This window comes from Siphateles boraxobius, unplaced genomic scaffold, assembly GCF_051911475.1.
Source record: "Siphateles boraxobius isolate OS27281-9 unplaced genomic scaffold, OSU_SipBor_1 6, whole genome shotgun sequence".
Classification (NCBI taxonomy): Eukaryota; Metazoa; Chordata; class Actinopteri; order Cypriniformes; family Leuciscidae; genus Siphateles; species Siphateles boraxobius.
In genome coordinates this window covers 2,100,162-2,115,522 of record NW_027509186.1, presented here as the reverse complement: position 1 = coordinate 2,115,522, position 15,361 = coordinate 2,100,162, and the positions used below count along the sequence as shown (strand labels likewise).

The 15,361-nt window shown below is 42.8% G+C and overlaps 6 non-coding genes across 6 annotated transcripts; 3 read left to right on the top strand and 3 right to left on the bottom strand.

Moving 5' to 3' along the window:
• Nucleotides 1-119: 119 nt before the first annotated feature.
• trnal-cag (transfer RNA leucine (anticodon CAG)) lies at nucleotides 120-202 on the bottom strand. Its single transcript has one exon. It is a non-coding gene; the product is annotated as a tRNA-Leu (tRNA).
• Nucleotides 203-297: 95 nt separating this feature from the next.
• trnam-cau (transfer RNA methionine (anticodon CAU)) lies at nucleotides 298-371 on the top strand. The gene has a single exon. It is a non-coding gene; the product is annotated as a tRNA-Met (tRNA).
• A 666-nt stretch (nucleotides 372-1,037) lies between these two features.
• trnal-cag (transfer RNA leucine (anticodon CAG)) lies at nucleotides 1,038-1,120 on the bottom strand. Its single transcript has one exon. It is a non-coding gene; the product is annotated as a tRNA-Leu (tRNA).
• A 94-nt stretch (nucleotides 1,121-1,214) lies between these two features.
• Nucleotides 1,215-1,288, top strand: trnam-cau (transfer RNA methionine (anticodon CAU)). The gene has a single exon. It is a non-coding gene; the product is annotated as a tRNA-Met (tRNA).
• Nucleotides 1,289-1,908: 620 nt separating this feature from the next.
• On the bottom strand, nucleotides 1,909-1,991 carry trnal-cag (transfer RNA leucine (anticodon CAG)). Its single transcript has one exon. It is a non-coding gene; the product is annotated as a tRNA-Leu (tRNA).
• Nucleotides 1,992-2,086: 95 nt separating this feature from the next.
• Nucleotides 2,087-2,160, top strand: trnam-cau (transfer RNA methionine (anticodon CAU)). Its single transcript has one exon. It is a non-coding gene; the product is annotated as a tRNA-Met (tRNA).
• Nucleotides 2,161-15,361: the final 13,201 nt, after the last annotated feature.

Below are 15,361 nucleotides of genomic sequence, written 5' to 3'. Positions count from 1 at the left end.
TGTTTGGTTAATTCTAGCATGAACTGAATTGCAGTGCTTTGTCATAATTATTGCATTTCTGGATAAACTTGCCAGAGGGTTAAAGACTCTAGCTTGAGCCCGCAGCCAAAGGTTAGGTTTGTCAGAAGTGGGATTCGAACCCACGCCTCCAGGGGAGACTGCGACCTGAACGCAGCGCCTTAGACCGCTCGGCCATCCTGACATGACGCCCAGTGGACAGCAGCATTTTTGCACCTACACGGAATGGCAGATGATCTAGAATCTAGGGCTTCACCGCTCACCCGAGTCAGAGCACATGCCTCGTTGGCGCAGTTAGGCAGCGCGTCAGTCTCATAATCTGAAGGTCGTGAGTTCGAGCCTCACAAGGGGCAGAATGGTTCTTTTTGATACACGGGACCGTGTAAATAAAGGAGCTGCTTTCTGTATTCCCTTTTATGTCTTTGTCCATTTCTTTATATGCACTGTAATTGAAATCCAGTGTTTTTTTAAGACTAATGTTGAACAAATGCAGTAATAGTATTACTCTCATATTCATGTCATATGTGTCAATGTTGTTACAATGTTTAGTTAAGGCTTATATCATTCTTTCATTCTAATGGCATGTCTTGTTAATGCTAATGTAATGTTTTACATGACATTCCTTGAATCTTGTGTCATGACACTCCACCCCATGCCCCCAAACCCATGACATTTCATTCCAAGAAATTTCCAAGAATCCTTGCCATGAAATTCTACTGCATCTTCTTCCGGTAAACATCACAACATGTCATTTCGTGAAATTCAGTTGAATCCGATTCAATCAACATGTCAATTTTTTCTGAAATGTCATGACTTGAAATTCCAAGTGCCATAGAATCCCATACATTGCACTAAAGTGTTACTATAAAGGTCATGTACTGCAGGTCAGTGTTACTTTAATGTTTGGTTAATTCTAGCATGAACTGAATTGCAGTGCTTTGTCAACATTACTGCATTTCTGGATAAACTTGCCAGAGGGTTAAAGAACCTAGCTTGAGCCCGCAGCCAAAGGTTAGGTTTGTCAGAAGTGGAATTTGAACCCACGCCTCCAGGGGAGACTGCGACCTGAACGCAGCGCCTTAGACCGCTCGGCCATCCTGACATGATAGCCAGTGGTGAGCAGTATTTTTCCACCTACACGGAATGGCAGGTGATTTAGAATCTAGGGGTCAACGCTCACCCGAGTCACAGCACATGCCACGTTGGCGCAGTTAGGCAGCGCGTCAGTCTCATAATCTGAAGGTCGTGAGTTCGAGCCTCACACGGGGCAGAATGGTGCTTTTTGATACACAGAACCGTGTAAATAAAGGAGCTGCTTTCTGTATTCCCTTTTATGCCTTTGTCCATTTCTTCATATGCACTGTAATTGAAATCCAGTGTTTTTTTAAGACCAATGTTGAACAAATGCAGTAATAGTATTACTCTCATATTCATGTCATATGTGTCAGTGTTGTTACAATGTTTTGTTAAGGCTTATATCATTCTTTCATTCTAATGGCATGTCTTGTTAATGCTAATGTAATGTTTTACATGACATTCCTTGAATCTTGTGTCATGACACTCCACCCCATGCCCCCAAACCCATGACATTTCATTCCAAGAAATTTCCAAGAATCCTTGCCATGAAATTCTACTGCATCTTCTTCCGGTAAACATCACATGTTATTTCGTGTAATTCAGTTGAATCCGATTCAATCAAAATGTCCAATTTTTTCTGAAATGTCATGACTTGAAATTCCAAGTGCCATAGAATCCCATACATTGCATTAAAGTGTTACTATAAAGGTCATGTACTGCAGGTCAGTGTTACTTTAATGTTTGGTTAATTCTAGCATGAACTTGCCAGAGGGTTAAAGACTCTAGCTTGAGCCTGCAGCCAAAGGTTAGATTTGTCAGAAGTGGGATTCGAACCCACGCCTCCAGGGGAGACTGCGACCTGAACGCAGCGCCTTCGACCGCTCGGCCATCCTGACATGAGGCCCAGTGGTCAGCTGGCCACTTACACCTACACGGAATGGCAGATGATCTAGAATCTAGGGCTTCACCGCTCACCCGAGTCAGAGCACATGCCTCGTTGGCACAGATAGGCAGCGCGTCAGTCTCATAATCTGAAGGTCGTGAGTTCGAGCCTCACACGGGGCAGAATGGTGCTTTTTGATACACGGGACCGTGTAAATAAAGGAGCTGCTTTCTGTATTCCCTTTTATGCCTTTGTCCACTTCTTCATATGCACTGTAATTGAAATCCAGTGTTTTTTAAGACTAATGTTGAACAAATGCCGTAATAGTATTACTCTCATATTCATGTCATATGTGTCAGTGTTGTTACAATGTTTTGTTAAGGCTTATATCATTCTTTCATTCTAATGGCATGTCTTGTTAATGCTAATGTAATGTTTTACATGACATTCCTTGAATCTTGTGTCATGACACTCCACCCCATGCCCCCAAACCCATGACATTTCATTCCAAGAAATTTCCAAGAATCCTTGCCATGAAATTCTACTGCATCTTCTTCCGGTAAACATCACAACATGTTATTTCGTGAAATTCAGTTGAATCCGATTCAATCAACATGTCCATTTTTTCTGAAATGTCATGACTTGAAATTCCAAGTGCCATAGAATCCCATACATTGCACTAAAGTGTTACTTTAAAGGTCATGTACTGCAGGTCAGTGTTACTTTAATGTTTGGTTAATTGCAGTGCTTTGTCAACATTACTGCATTTCTGGATAAACTTGCCAGAGGGTTAAAGACTCTAGCTTGAGCCCGCAGCCAAAGGTTAGGTTTGTCAGAAGTGGGATTCGAACCCACGCCTCCAGGGGAGACTGCGACCTGAACGCACAGCAAGTGCCTCGTTGGCGGTACCTGACAACCGTGCGTCTGTAAAGTCTATCCAATACAATGTCGAGCTCCATCTTTTACAAAACCAATTACGTTACGAACTCCATTTTTGGCCGTCCAATGAAATGTCAAGGTCCATTTTTCAAAGACAAATCACCGCACATAGTCCATTTTTGTCCATCTTTGAGTTTGAGCAGATTCCATCCAATCTCCGCTAATATTCTCTTTTTTGGCCGTCCAATGAAATGGCAATGTCCATTTTTCATACACCAATCACCGCACGTTGAGCATAAATGCTTCACCGCTGTAATTTATATTCCGCTCAGGTAACGTTATGTTATTTATAGTTATTGTATTTATTGTTAATAAACATTTTCTGTATTTTAGGAATAGCAAGATTGCTCCTTAAAACGATCAGGTAAGTTAACGTTAGCTGTAATTGTAAGTAATAGGGTATAATTGTCAAAGCTCAATTTGTAATGTAAATAGTTTTTTTCGATTTTGTCTGACTTTGTGTAACTTCAGTCAGCAAGCAAAACTTATTTTTTTTGTATAGGTAATGTTAGCTAACGTTACGTTAGCTATAGCTAACGTTATCATCGAGCTTGGCAATTGTACATTTTTGTCAGTAACGAAACTTATTTTCAAACAGAAAATGTCCAAACAACAATCCAAAAGCCACAAGGCTATGGATGATACTGAGTGGGTCTCGCGCTTTAGGTCTTTTGCCTCCACTGGTGTCTGGCCATCAGATGCAGGTAACCGACCTGCTCCAAGGCAAAATAAGTGGTACAGTCTGTATCAGAAGGTATGTAGAAAAAGTATCAAAAGGAATATATATATATATATATATATATATATATATATTAATTTTGAGTAGTACACATATTATATTTTCAGTATGTACAGTATGAGCATAAAACAAGAACTTGTTCAAATAAATATAAGTGGCATCTTTTGTTTTGTTTACAGATAGAGAAGTGCCCTCTTCAGCTGAGAGGATAGCTAACGCTTTTCTCCCAGCCACAGATGTGTTTGTGTGGATTTCATCCTCATAAGGTAGGCTAATTTGGGCTCTTTCAGTTTAACTACAGTTGATGCAGTGTGCACACAATATAAAGATGTGGTATTTCTTAACATTAATGTATTCTTGGACAATTTCTGTTGTTTCTATCTGGGGTGGTTTGGCAACAGGTCTGTTCCACAGCAGAGGAAATTGCGTAGTAGGTAAAAGAAGGTCATAAGGTTGAAACTAACTACATCACTAATAACTGAATAAAAAACCCACATCTAAATTTGTCACGTCATTTGCATGAAAGGGGTTCTTATACATTATTGTTTATACTATTAACATAGAATAGAACAGTAGTATTGTGCTTTCTTTAAATCACTGGTGATTTTGTCCATCATCTTTCTAAGTCTTTCATACTGTATTTCATACTGTATATATGCACTGTTTAATACATTTTTGTTATGCAGCAGCAAGAGCCTACAGCCTCATCTAGACCCACAAGCAGTGCAGACCAATCAACTAGTGGTCAATGTAGCTCCTTAATGGTAGGTAGATTTTATAGCTTTATGTGAGAGAGAATTCATAACGGAAATATTTTATTTATATATTCTTGTCATATTTCAGCTCCCAACCATTGCTCCAGTAGAACGTCCCACAGCTGACACTACACCCGCAAGTTTGGTGAAAAGGCCCAAGCTCACCCTTTCCTCGGTACATATGATGGCATGTGTTTTAAAATGGTTCACAGTTGTCATATTAATACTTCTCTCTTTAAAGTTTAATAAGTCCAGATTTGGTGGAAAGCATGTGGAGGGTGCAAAGCCAAATTTACATGTTGGACGGAAAGCTCATGTAAGTAATGAATAATTATTATTTCTTTGCTACAAAAAAAATTCCAATGATACAATTTTTTTATACCTTGTATTTTTAGACTCATTCAACCACTGCTACAAATGCAGCTGCCCGTGTGTGTGAGGCTCCAGTGCTAGCAGGTGGTCCTCCTCAAACCATCTCTCCACCACAGCCTCCAAGTGCAGAATAATTTTTTCTTGCTCCTCCATTACCGCCTCCAAAACAACGGCATCGGCCAGTGGAGGGGCAGAGTTTAGGAGTGAATGTGGTAAAACATTGCACTTGTTACTATGTTTGGTTAGTATTTTTTTGTCTTTATTTGACCTGTCCTTTTCTGTCTACAGAGCGCATTCCAGCCTGAGCACTCTGCTGCAGTTCCTCTCCTGTGGCCTAAAACCATGCCCCAGGAGGATCACCAACGGGTCTCCACAGGATTGTTCAGAGTTGGTGCTCGTGGGAATTTGGAGCTCCAGGACCATCTCCAGTTGTGGTATTTCCCTCCACAGCCATCCCTTATTTACCACCAGGCACCAACATCAGCCAGATTTTTTGCCCATCCCTTACTGCTGTGGATGCCGTATAGGCTGTGGAAAGTCAGGCTGCTGTGCGCGGACCAAGCCTGTAAAAGCCCTCTGACTAGTGGAGGTCTTCACAGACGGGTGCGTCAGGTCCTTGACATTGACCGCTTTTACAACCTGGTCACAGAGACTCTGATTTGCTCCAAGTGCCGCCGCAGCTACCTGTCTTGGAATAGGGAAATACTTGAGCAGCTGGACATGGCCCATCGTTCTGAGTTTAGGGTCATTCTTACCCGCCGGTATGTTACATTATTGTGTGATTTTTGTCAGTTGCTTATCCATGTATATTTAATTTATTTCTTATTACAGATATGCCTGTGACATCAGGGTGATACGCCTCCTACGGGAACGTGGTCTGGGGAATGGCCCTGTCCGACTGATTGGCCAATTGAAAGAGAACCACAGTGAAGAGTGGCTGAAAAGGGTTGCGCGGTATACCAGCGAGTGTGCTTCTTTTACCAGCAAAAGTTGCCTGATGCCACCAACATTTGAAGAGCCTCCCCAACCTGTGGCAATTCCCAGCTATAAGTGGCTTTCAGTGGTGTACAGCCAAGACATCCTGTTCAGGCTGGAGGATATCAAGGCTAGTATCACCTCCACTTATGGATCCTTCTTAAAACTGGATTCCACCAGAAAGGTACATCTTTAATTATTATAGTATTGAGGTTATGCAAATTCTATTTATATTTAAATCTAAATAGAAATGGAACCTCAAATGAATGAACAACTTAAACAATAACATAAGATGGAATGTCAAATTGAGGGACAATTCAAAGATTAAAACAAGAATAACATTGCAGAGATAACCACTAATTTTTTTTATGACATTACACGCATAAGCTCTATATTAATGCAATAGAACCATTGAAGGTGTTGCTACTATTGGTTTAATATATATGTTTGTTTTAGATCACCAAAAAGCTCTCAGGACCGGCAAAAGGCACTGCACAGTGGCTGACATCCGTTGGTAACGAGATGGGTCAAGTGCTCATCAGTGTCTTGACTGCTGGTGAGGGACCAGGTTTGGATCTTATGGCAGCTGGCTTGGTAGAGTATGTTACCTGTAATACATTTTCACTTACATGTAATTTAACTTGTCTAGAATTTACTATTTACAATTTGCATTTGTAATTTACTGTTGTTTGATGATGAAATTCTTTAATTATTTTTGATAATTATTTCTCGCAGGTATAAAGCTGCAGGTGTAGACCCTCCTGTTGCTCTCTATGTGGACTGTGGCTGCTGCAAGGATGTGGGTGAGACCAAGCTGAAGGCCAGATTTGCTGGATGGCCTAACTTGATTGTTCGCCTCGACATCTGGCACTATATGCGACGCCTGGCTGTGGGATGCACCACTGATGCACACCAGCTCTATCCCACTTTCATGGCTCGCATATCAGCATGTATTTTTGAGTGGGATGCTGCTGATGTCAACAAGTTGAGAGAGGCAAAAAGAGCACAGCTAAAAGAGCAAGGCCTGATGGCTCTGACGGAGAAGCAGCTAGATCGGCACATAAAAAAAGAAGAGTTAGAGCTGCACTGCAGGAGGAGGACTCGTGGAGAAGACCAAACCATCCGGCTTTTGGATCAGCTCATCAGTGAGCTCATCAGTGACAAGGGTAAGGATGCCCTTGGTGTTCCTCTTCTGGACCCCATCAGAATGCAGCACATCTGGCGTGTTCAGAAGAGACATGTTAAGTGCATTCAGGACCCACCTGGTGTGGCGCTGTACACACAGACTGGCACCATCACCAAGGGAGGAGTGCAACTGCAGACACTGCGCTGTGCCAGAGGTTCTACATCTTTGGAGTCATTCCACTGTCACTTAAACCGGTTCATTCCAGGTACGTCCAACTCAATAATGTTTATGTTTAACAGAAATACTTGACCTTATTCCTTTTTGCCGTTTTTTTGTATTTACTTTAGGAAACAGTGCAAACTCGCTCAACTTCCAGATCTACCTACTAGATGGGCTACATCGCTGGAACCACAACAGGGCAGCAGCTGCTCTGGAGGCAGAGACCTCGGGCCTGCGCACATACTCGGGCGAGCTGGTTCACAGCGTGAATAAAGATTATGAGAAGGTTTTTGGCAGGAAGCTGATTCCTTCTTTTACACCACCCGCAAAGTACACAGGTATTTGTATTTAATATTGTATGTTTATGCTCATAGTTCTTTCTATGTTTCTATGTAGTTTTTTTTTTTTTTTTTAATATTGGTTTTGCATTTTCAGGTGAGCTGATCGGAGTGCAGTACCTGTTGAGGCAGAACAATGAACCTCTACAGTGTATGGCGCCAGACTCCGAGGAGGCAAATACATTGCTGGAGCAGTTGGAAGAGCCAGTAGAGACTGATGAGGGCTTTGAAGAACTTGAACATATTGAGGTCACTCTTGCCGATTTACTTTTGGACACATCTGATATGATCTCAGTGCTACCTGCTTCTTGTGCTCCTGAGCTTTCTGGTCAGTCCGCTCCTCCTGCCCAGTCCACTCACCTGCTGGGGGTCCCATCTGCACCCGCTCCTCCTGTCCAGTCCACTCACCTGCTGGGGGTCCAACATGCGTCTGCTCCTCCTGTCCAGTCCACTCACCTGCTGGGGGTCCAACATGCGTCTGCTCCTCCTGTGCAGTCCACTCACCTGCTGGGGGTCCAACATGCGTCTGCTCCTCCAGTCCACTCACCTGCTGGGGGTCCAACATGCGTCTGCTCCTCCAGTCCAGTCCACTCACCTGCTGGGGGTCCAACATGCATCTGCTCCTCCTGTCCAGTCCACTCACCTGCTGGGGGTCCAACATGCGTCTGCTCCTCCTGTCCAGTCCACTCACCTGCTGGGGGTCCAACATGCATCTGCTCCTCCTGTCCAGTCCACTCACCTGCTGGGGGTCCAACATGCGTCTGCTCCTCCTGTCCAGTCCACTCACCTGCTGGGGGTCCAACATGCTTCTGCTCCTCCTGTCCAGTCCACTCACCTGCTGGGGGTCCAACATGCGTCTGCTCCTCCTGTCCAGTCCACTCACCTGCTGGGGGTCCAACATGCGTCTGCTCCTCCTGTCCAGTCCACTCACCTGCTGGGGGTCCAACATGCATCTGCTCCTCCTGTCCAGTCCACTCACCTGCTGGGGGTCCAACATGCGTCTGCTCCTCCTGTCCAGTCCACTCACCTGCTGGGGGTCCCATCTGCAGCCGCTCCTCCTGTCCAGTCCACTCACCTGCTGGGGGTCCAACATGCGTCTGCTCCTCCTGTCCAGTCCACTCACCTGCTGGGGGTCCCATCTGCACCCGCTTCTCCTGTCCAGTCCACTCACCTGCTGGGGGTCCCGTCTGCACCCGCTCCTCCTGTCCAGTCCACTCACCTGCTGGGGGTCCAACATGCGTCTGCTCCTCCTGTCCAGTCCGCTCACCTGCTGGGGGTCCAACATGGGTCTGCTCCTCCTGTCCAGTCCACTCACCTGCTGGGGGTCCAACATGCATCTGCTCCTCCTGTCCAGTCCACTCACCTGCTGGGGGTCCAACATGCGTCTGCTCCTCCTGTCCAGTCCATTCACCTGCTGGGGGTCCCGTCTGGGTTACCTGGACAATCTACATCTTCAGAGCAAGTTGTAAGAGAAATACCAGTATGCTTTATATTTATTGATGTTTGACCTTCTTGAAATACTTCAAATCTAATGTAATACTTCCTCCTAGGCCGTGGATGAACAGAGTTTGGCAGGAATAGATTGTGTTGATGAGCTTGCGGAATACTTGGTGGAGCTAAGAAATGAAAAAGGCCTCACTCTTACCAATCAGCAGGCCAGCACCATTGTGGGTCTTTGGCAGAACTTGGAGCAACACGATAAGGACCGGATTTCTTACGCTGCCTGACATCAGGAGAGACTGCTCACTGGTCGGTTTAGGTCTCCGAAAAAGAAGGCTGTATTTGCAGGAGTTGAAAGCACAAAAAGGTGTGTACTTGTTTCTACTGGTTCAGCTGCTCAGTGGCCAAACTGCAGCCGTCTTGAAGAAACAATATTTATCACATTGTGAAACATTCATAATAGCCCCAAGAAAATTGGACACCAAACCCTTTCAAGATGGTCACTAATTCTAAATGATTATAAAAAGATTTGACAGCTCATTTTAATCAACGGCATTATTATGAAAGATACAACTCTGCAACTTGTTACTGTAAATCAGACCACGTTGATACAGTGGCAAAACAAAAGATTCAAGGCACAAGAAGTTGCAATTCTGATGCAAGGGTTGGTACTGCCTGATGAACGCCCTGTTGCCAGTGAACCACTACTCCCAGTAAACACTAGGCCCACTCAAGTCACACCACACATGCATGAACACACTTACAACATGCCACCTGACACGGCTGGGTTGGCAAAAACCAAGCTAGTTGTCAAAGATAGAGCTGAGCTGAGAACCATACAGACAAAACAACATACAGCTCAGCCAGGAGTTTTTTACATGCCACTAATAGTGCCACCAACCACTACAGCAAGTAGCATTCTGCTTCTGCCGCCACCCCAGACCACTGCACCCAGTAGAGTTTGCACACCACATTCTGAGAGCACAACTGGCCCTTGTCAAATGCAAGACACTCCACAAAAGGAAAAGCGTAAATACACTAGAACAGTCACAGCCAACAGATGCACTAAATGTGGAGAGCCACGCACCACAGACACTGGCCATAGCCAGTTCAAAGGCAGAATTTACTGCCCAAACAGGGAGACCCTAACCAAAGAGCAGTGGCTTAGAATGATGAGAAAATAGTACATCATTGTATTTTATGTTGTGAAGATTTTGTTTTTATTATAGTAAAATATTTAGTTGTTTTGCAAAACTAATACCGAAATAATTGCACTATTTTTTATTTGATTTTTTTATTTTTTATAAATTTTTTTTATTCAATTTGATTGTGATTCATTGTGCTGCCCACAACATATACACAAACTATTTTATTTGTTCTAGGTTGATGGGTTGTATATAGTTCAGTTCTGTTTGTTTGTTTTCTTTTTACTTGTAAAATTTTTTTACTCATTCCTAACGAGATCAAAGAATTTCAAACGAGGTCCGAACACAGGTCCAAACAGTCTAGGTCACGTGACGCGAGAGGAGGCGCGGTTATCGCTTTAGAGTGGCGGCCATTTTTTCTACAACACAAACACAAAATCAACACAAACACATCAACACAAAACACGGGAAAAAGGTTTGGAAACTTGGGTTATATCATGCTAATATTTATAGCAGTTAGCGTCTAAAGTCATACATTTCCTGTCCAGAGCCAGCTGTGTTGTGAGGACAAATAGCGTTGCTGTTCAATACTCGCTGTAGCAGCTAGGCTACATACTAGCACTGTGTGGTGGCTATGGTGCGGATATTGGTGATATGACAGAATCAGAAGACCAATAATAACTAATTTATTTGTTTATTAGTTATGCCTCGTAAAGCATATAAAGGAGATTTAAAGGCTCAGTTCTATGTCATATTTCTATGTTCTGAATCACTGTGTTGTGTTTGTTTCCTCATTCTGTTTAGAAGATAACTGAGTCTTTAAATCTCCTTTATATGCTTTACGAGGCATAACTAGTCCTCACTTTAGATGAGCTCACAAAATAGTTAACTGACCACTACTAAATGCTTTATAACAACTTGAATTAACCCTAAATTACAGTAGAAATACATGTAAATAAAGCATTTACTAACACACTAAGTAACTATTACTATGTCTAAATAATCATATGTATGAATATACATTTCAATAGTTTATTAATCATTTACATACACTTTCTAAGTGATCTTATGAACCACTGACAGTTCCTACATAACTGGTTTGTAAATAATGCAATACTTCATTTAGAAATGATAAATTGATAAATAATGTAAAAGTATGAAAATACAATTTTTAACATTATAGAAATGCTTTTAAATCAAGAATAAAGCATTTATAGCTGTATTTATAAAATATGTTAATGTTTTATCTAGTGCTGTCAAACGATTAAAATATTTAATCGCGATTAATCGCATTAATGCCATAGTTAACTCGCGATTAATCGCACATTTTTATCTATTCTAAATGTCCCTTGATTTCTATTTGTCTCATTATTTTTTCTAATTTTAATGCTCTTATCAACATGGAAAAGTGGATCAGCAGTAAGTTTGTTCTTAGCTGTGGTATCCATGTGCTTCTGTCTGAAGTCATCCATTGTAGAGCTTAGATCGGGCCCAAAAAATCAAGCCCGACCCGAGCCCGTGCGCATTCTGTCCGAGCCCGGCCCGGCCCGACACATAAACTGTAATTATGAGCCCGAGCCCGATTTAAACCCGTACATTTTTTAATACGTGAGTCGTTATAACTGACGTTCTCAACTACTTTCTATGTTACTTTCTCCCGCCCGCAACATTTTTGTCCCGCTCCCGCCCGCAAATAGACTCTTTTTTTGTAGGCTACCTCCAAATACTTTCGCCTACGTGTCGCCACCATACACATCAGCATAAATGCTCCGGATAAATTATTTGTTATTAAAGCATTAACACACAAACCACTGTTATAACATAAAAGCAAGCAGGCTACTGAGTGCATGGTTTGGCATGACTGAATGAGCGCAAAGTGCGCTCCCTTAATAATTCCTAAAAAGCTGACATTAGTTCATCGCAATCTCACACATCTGTTATTATCAATGAAGCTGACTGCACAATGCATCTTCCATAATATATACACTTTGTTTGTTATAATTAGAGGATTTGCCAGCATACAGAATTCAGCACTGAACAAAAAGTCTGCTTTGAGCGGTGAGGGGAGTCTATTTTAAATGCTTCTGATTGCCCATTGCGTTCAAAATCAACACATATGTCTGTGATTGGCTACATCGCTCAACGCTGCAAACATGTTATAAAAAGAAACTCTGGCCTGTAAATCGTTTCTATTTTGTTTTAGTTGTTCGAGTTGCTTTTCTGCAACATATGAATAAAAATGTATAAGTTTTTATGTTTTATTCATAGATATTTCTAGCTAGCTCACAGAGTGAGTGCATTACCGCTCGAGCCCACCCTCGCACTCGGCCATCAAATCTAGTCCCGCGCCGCACTCCATTGCGTTGAGAGTGCACGTCTCTAGATCGGCGTCTCGCGCTCGCGCCATCCACTCAAAACGTAACGTTAGCCTACTACTCTTTGGCCGGCGCGCAAGCCCAAACAAGTACGTGCGGCGTGCCTGTTGTTTTGTTTCCGGTCTAGCTATCCGGTGTGATGTTGTAGTTTTTCTAACGTTACTAGCTGTTGCAACAGCATGTGAAAAAAATACAAAGTTTGCTAGGCCAAAAAGAGCGTTAATCTCACGATAAAAAAATTGACGCCGTTAAAATGTGTTTGCGTTAACGCCGTTAATAACGCGTTTAACGCACAGCACTAGTTTTATCACAAAATGTATGAAATGCTGTTGCATTTAAGTGTTGGCTGAATTAACCAATTTACATAAACAAATGTTGATTGACACGTTTTTAACGATTTAAAAAAAGTTTTAGTATTTCTTACTTTGTTTCAAGTTTAAGTGTTGGAAAGAAAAATGATACCGAGGCTGGTTTTCATGGTAATCCTGAAAAATATTGCAGAATGTCCTTCCGTCTAACAGTATGTCATTCCGGCTAACAATGACACAGGAAATTAATTTAACCCGTATTTGTGTGTTAGATTACACAATTCATTTTTTTTTTTGTTGAGTTAAGGATAAAACAAGTCTTATTTACTTTATTGGAAAACATTTGTAAACATTTCCCAGCTTTTTTTTTTTATTTGGTTCTAAATTTTGAGCTATCAGCAGCCAAAAATGAGCCCATGTCTATATGAAATCCCAAATTGATTATATTAATTATTATTAAAATGTAGTTTTCCAAGCACTAATTGTTTGTTGAGCTCCAATTATGGATATCAGTACATTTGTATATGCCAACAATGGTAGCAATGTAATTAATTTAAAAATTCATTACGTTACCCAGGAATTTTCATGGGGAAAAATAACTGATTCACCAAAAAAAAGGGTTAATTACATTCTTGAAATGTGTACATGTAATTGCTTTACATACACAACACTCTAATAAGTATATAAAGTCCTAAAATTTGAATTTTCTGCCAGTTTTATTTTTTTTAATATGAATGAATTTTTTTTACATGTATTTATGTTATGTATGTATGAATGTATGTATGTATGTATGTATGTATGTATGTATTTGACATGTATAATTTCCTCTGTTTGTCTGTCTGTCTACACACATAGCCTAGCTTGACATTAACCTGTTTTATATTTAATGTTTGCAGATGACTAAGACAGGAAAGCCAGATAGTTACTGGAGGGACATCTGCTTAAAATATGCCCATGGCCAATACCACTTTTCAACTGGCAAACGGCCAGGGGCCAAGAAATGGAAAAAGGCATTGGAGAAAATTGATGCTTGCCCCCTGCAGAGCCATTCTAATAAGGATCTGTTTGGGAGAAGCCTTCAGTGCTCTTGTGGGTTCCACAAGGTAGGTGAAATTTACTATTTTTTACTAATTGATTGTTTGTTTGTTTGTTTTTTCCTCTGGTGAGCTTCAGTGATTTTGCAGTAATGCCTAATGTTTTCAAAGCCTGTCTGCTTTTTTTGTCTTTTTTCTAGTTGTTTTCTAGTAGCATGTCTGAATAAACATTATTCTATTCATTATTCTATTTTAAGTCATGATGAGTCACTGTAGCATGTGGATTTATTTATTGAACAATATGTATCTGTACAATTCTGGATAAAACTAGTAGTGTAGGATTCTTAGTTGCATGTAGCATGTCCCTCTTTTTGTAATTCCCCCCCCCCCCCCACCAAGCCAGCAGATATGTCATCAGGTGCTGGGTCCAGTGAGGCAGGAGGAGTTGAGACGGAAGCAGGGCGAGTCAGCACGGAGTTAGGGAGAGGAGGCATGGAGACATGTAGAGGAGACACGGAGGCAGGGAGAGTCCGAGACGACACGGAGGCAGGGAGAGTCCGAGACAACACGGAGGTAGGGAGAGTCCGAGGCGACACGGAGGCAGGGAGAGTCCGAGACAACACGGAGGCAGGGAGAGTCCGAGACGACATGGAGGCAGGGAGAGTCCGAGACAACACCGAGGCAGGGAGAGTCCGAGACGACACGGAGGCAGGGAGAGTCCGAGACGACACGGAGGCAGGGAGAGTCCGAGACGACAGGGAGGCAGGGAGAGTCCGAGACGACACGGAGGCAGGGAGAGTCCGAGACAACACAGAGGCAGGGAGAGGAGACACAAAGGCAGGGAGAGTCCGAGACAACACAAAGGCAGGGAGAGTCCGAGATAACACAGAGACAGGGAGAGGAGACACAGAGGCAGGGAGAGGAGACACAGAGGCAGGGAGAGGAGACACAGACACAGGAGCATCAGTGGCAGGACAGGGAGTGCAGTGGTACAAGTGCAACCAGCTTGTGGAGGCAGAGAAATTTTCAGAGCACCTGTCTGACCACCACACGGAGGAGATGTGTGACACCTGTGGGGCCAAGGTGCAGGGTACTGTTGGTCTTTTGAACCATATCCAACTGGTTCACTATGCAGCATTCATAATGCCATGACCGCAAAAGCTACCACCAAAGCACTACAAAAGCACTACCACCACAAAAGTGCTACCATCACAGACAACGCCATCTCTGCTCCCTCCGTTAAGTAGCTCTGCCATGCCACACCACACTGCAACTTTACCAACTTCAAAACCAAAACCAACTTCAAACAATTGGAAAGGTTTTCTTCCTGAGCAGTTTCGGAGAGTAGTACAGGAAGCAGATCAGGTGTGGATTGACAAATGCCTATATGAGCCTACAGGCCAGCTGACACCAAAAATCCAAGCCTGCTGGTTTCACCCCTCACTGGAGCCCAAACCATCTCCTCCTGAGCCTGGGTGGTACTACCGGCAGAGGATGTTCATCTGGGCACCAATGAGGATGTGGGGGATTCCTTTAAAATGCCCACAATGTTCCCGTAAAATGAACAGCTCAGGGATCTACAGAAAGGTCAGGGAGGTGATTGATGTAGATAGCCGCT